Here is a 4,822-nt window from a genome sequence, read left to right on the forward strand (position 1 = left end):
CACTTATATCCACTGTCACTTACCCTACAAGCCCATCACCCACCCCTTGGACTCTGACTATTGATTTCACAGGCCTCCCCTCCAAGACCTTCAATTACACACACTGTGGGTTCCCAATGACTCCTCTAGAAAAGCCCTCAACTGCAAACCCCAAGTGACAAAACCAATCCACAGTGTATGGATCAATGAAATCAAAATCTCTCCACAGCCCCGCCCCAAATCAGATACTCACAGGACCTTTGATTCCCAGTCTTACCAGTCAGGCCCGTTGTTTGATTATGACCCCACAACCCCTAATCACTGATTACCACAGGCTCCCCTAACCCAGTTCAATAATCTCCACAGAGTCTATTCATTAGCTAGAAAGTGAGTTAGTGAAATCCCAAACACTGGGCCCCAGAGAAACCCTCGGAATTCCAGTCATTTCCTGTTACAGGTACATATTCACTCACCTTGACAGGTGCCCCAATCATTGCTCTCACAGAATTTGCTATCTCCCATCACTAAACCCCACAGGGTCCCCAATCCCTTATCATATCCACAATTCTCTAATCCACCCCACACTCACCCACCATTCAGTGACACCCCCACAGGTACTCCTAATCACCACCCTGAAAGGGCCTCCAGCTCTGCACAAGTCCCAATTCCAAGGACTCTAATCACTAGCCCCATGGTCAGCTCACTCACAACCCCGGCCAGGCCAGCCATCTATTCGTAGTGACACAATTCGTAGTGACACAGTGCCCCAATCTCTGATGCCTCAATGACAAGACACCAAATATAGGCCTTGATCATTCACCACATAGGCCACCTGACATTCCTCTACACCCAGAAAACAAACATTGAACGGTCAAATAAAAACAAATGCAAACTTGGTAAAGAGATACTTTATTCCAAAGAACTACTGGGGTGAGGCCTACTGCAATAGAGAGAACACGCTGGCCCTTAGAGGTGCAAGCATCTTTGGGAAGCAAGGAGAGTTTTTTGTTTTTTTTTAATAGAAAGGGGTAAATAGATTAGAGGAACCAGATGTGGGGAAAGGAGATGGGAGGGCAGGTGATCAGGACATGTTCCCTGAGCGTGGACGAAAGTTCAGGGAACTGGGGGAAGGAGAGAAGCTTTACTAAAGTTGGGTTAACAAGCGTTTTGTTGCCATTGATCAGTGGGGATGAACCGCTCAGCTAATCACTGATAAGTCGGCAAAAAATGAGCATTTGGAGGCTCGGTGTCTGGCCTTGTCACAGGTCAAAGGGGCATGTGTGAGTGTTATCCAGCCACATGGGGAAGGGGGGTCTTATTTCTAAACCTTCCTGTTTGCCAGGAGCACAGGGCTCGAGTAAAATCCAAGCTGCACAACCAATAGGCCGTCCAGTCCATGAAAACCTCCCTCCAACCACTCTGAGCCCTCTAAATGCCCCGCAACGCCTTGTCGTTCTTCCCTAGAGGCAGCCCAGTCATTGATGAGGTCCTGCGGCTCCTGCAAACACACCGCGGTGTCCCCTCACTGCACCGCCAACCCCGCTGCCTCGGCGCCCTCACAACTGCCTCTCCGTCCACGGACCCCTTACGGCCCCTCCCAGAAATTCATCCCGAGGGCCCCATCACCCAATGAATTCCCTGCAGTGGCTTCACAACCATGCATCTCTGCCAAGCCCCAAGTTACTGATGCTCACAGATTACACCCTCAAGTGTCCCCAGATTAATCAGCTCCCGGTCTCCTCTCAGTCCCTCATGGACCGTCACTGACCCCCAGGTCTCGATCCTGCCGTACCGCACCCACTCCCACAGACGCCGGTCCCCAGCGCGGCCGCACCCTGCTCCCTCCCTCCCCGCGGCCCCCACCGACCTGGGCCGGAACCGCCGAGCTGCGGGGCGGTCCTCGGGGCCTGCTTGGCACCCGCTCTGCGGCTGGTTCGTGTGCGCGCCAGGGTCGCCGTGGGACTGGGCGGTCACCGGGGCCGCCCCACGCCGCAACCTCACGGTCCCGCCGCCGCCCCACAGAGCCTTACCCCTGGGGCCGCAGCACGGCGCTGACACCACCCGAGGGCGGAAGTGTCTGCGCAGAACTACATTTCCCGGAGTTCCGCTCGCTTCAAAACTACACTTCCCAGAGGGCACTCCGCCGTGCCTCGCGGGGTTGCGGGTTGGAGGTTTGAAGCGCCTCAGCGCTTGTCTGCCGCGACTGCGCGGTACCGGGCGGTGGAAGAAGGATAGTCAACTCGGTTCGGTGGCTGCGCATTCCCAGGTTTCTGGTTCCGTCCCGGTGGGGCTGCGACTGATTGATGTTTCTCCGTCACGTCAGTGTTGCTCTCTCCCTCTCTCCCTTCCTCTCTCTAAAAAATAAATTAAAATAATAATAAATAAAACATTTAAAAAAAAGTATGAGCCAAATAGATGTGTCCCCAGAAGGGAACTCCCCTATCCTTTACGTTTTGTTCATCTTAGATTAATTTACAAAGTGAAAGTAGTGTAATTAAGTTTCAATATATCCAATCCAACAGTACTAACAAATGGAATAAAAATAACTAAAATGAGCAATTTAGGGAGAAATTAAATGCAATTATGGGAAGAGAAAACAATATAAAAGCAGATATTAAGGAATTGAAGTAGGAAAAACTAACCTTGGTAAATCCAGTTTTTAAAAATAAAATATTAAATAACTAAATTTTTATCAAAACATGGGAACACGACATGCTATGTGAAATGAGTCAGGCAGAGAAAGACAAATAGTGTACGACCTCATATATACATTTTCATTTTAATTCAGTTCACACACTGCCCTAGACGGTTTGGCTCAGCGGTTAGAGCGTTGGCCTGCGGTCCGGAGAGACCTGGGTTCGGTTCCCGCTAAGGGCAAGTACTTCGGTTGCAGTTTGTCCCCGGCCCTGGTTGGTCGTGCGGGTGGCAGCCACTCGATGTGTTCCTTTCACATTGATGTTTCTCTCTCTCTCCCTCCCACTCTATCTGAACAAAATATCAACAACAAAAAAAGTATTTTCTAATTTTACTTGTGATTTTTTTTCTTAGAGTCAGGGCTTACTTAAACGTGTGTTTTTTATTTTCCAAAAATCTGGAGATTCACATTTATTCCTGGGGTTTATTTCTATTTTAATCCCACTGTAGTCAGAAAACATGATTTCAATCCTTTTAAATTTATTGTGGTCCACTATAGAACCTATCCTGGAGAATGTTCCATGCGCACATGAAAATTATGCGTATTCAACAGCCTCTTAGTAGAATGTTCTCTCTCAGTTGCTTTGAGTGGATTCATAGTATTATTTGAGTCTTTTCTGTTCTTGCTAATTTTGTCTAGTTGTTTGCTTTTATCCTTAAATTGCCTTTCTTGCCCTGGCCACTTTTGCTCAGTGGTTAGAGCGTCAGCCTGAGGACCAAAGAGTCACGGGTTCGATTTTGGGTCAAGGGAAGGAACCTGGGTTGTAGGTTTGATCCCCACTTGGTCAAGGTCATGTGGTAGGCAACCAGTGGATGGCACATGGATGTTTCTTGCTCCTCCCTCCCTTCCACTATGTCTAAAATTCAGTGGAAAAGGATCCTCGGATGAGAATTAGCAACAAAAATTCCTTTCCTTTGGCTTACTTTGTTGTTCTTTAATAACTTTTTTTTTAAATCCTCACCTGAGGATATTTTTTCTATTTATCTTTAGATAGAGAGGGAGAGAGGGGGAGAGAAAGGGAGAGAGAGAAAAACATTGAACTGAGAGGGACACATGGACTAGTTGCCTCCCCTGACCAGGGCGGGGACCAACAGCAATCGAAGTTCGTGCCCTTCGTGAACTCGAACCCGCGACTCATTGGTTCGCAGCCGATGCTTTATGGATGAGCCAAACCGGCTAGGGCCTTTAATAACTTTTTGATAATTAAATACACTTTTAAAAAATATGTTTTTATTGATATTTAGACAGAGAGAAACATCCATGTGAGAGAGAAAAATGGATTGGGCGCCTCCTGCAAGCCCCTTACTGGGGACCAGGCCTGAAACCTGGGCATGTGCCCTGACCGGAATCAAACCTACCACCTGTTGGTGTTGAATGGGTCAACCCTTAACCACGGAGCCACATCAGCCATGCTACACTTCCTTTGTTTTTACTGATATAATTACTCAAGATTATAAAATTTCCTGTCACCACTGCTTTAAGTTTCTCCCATAAATTCTTTATAGTGTTGTTTACAGTTGTGTTTGTATTTTCCCGTTTCATCCACTATTTGTTGAATAGAAATCTTTTTAAAAAGGTTTTCGGAGAGTCCCGTTAAAACTATGCTACTAATATATAGTTTTATAGCATTGTTATGAGAGTGGGTCTCTTGATCTGTGTGGGACCGAGAAGTTTGTTAATGTCTCCTGGCACTGTCCTTCTATTTGTTCGTCTCCTCGTGTTCTCCTTTATGAAGTTGGTGACCGTATTCTTTGGCGCACTGATAATCAAACTGTTTTACAACCCTGAGCTGCAGCTTGTAGACTCATCAAGTGTCCCTCTCCGCTATGCCTCGTGGTCTGAACTCGACCTTGTTTGACATCAACACCTGAGCACGCCTGGGGCCAGAGCAGTCCCGGGGCCGCGTGGGTTGCGCGGCGGCTGGGCGTGCGTGGAGGTGCCCTGGACCGCTGGCCCCGCCTGCTTGCCTTTCCGCCTGGCCCCGCCCCCTCTCCATTCCCGCCTCCTCTGGAAGCCGGCCGGTATGCGTGCCCTTCGCAGAGGTTTCTGGGAGTTGTAGTTTTCTCGGGTCGTCCCGTCCGGCTCTTGGACATATGACGTACTTCCGCGTGCGCCGCACCGAGGCCGTTGTCGGTACGCGCCGGCGGA

Source organism: Molossus molossus, unplaced genomic scaffold (genome assembly GCF_014108415.1).
Source record: "Molossus molossus isolate mMolMol1 unplaced genomic scaffold, mMolMol1.p scaffold_m16_p_22, whole genome shotgun sequence".
Classification (NCBI taxonomy): Eukaryota; Metazoa; Chordata; class Mammalia; order Chiroptera; family Molossidae; genus Molossus; species Molossus molossus.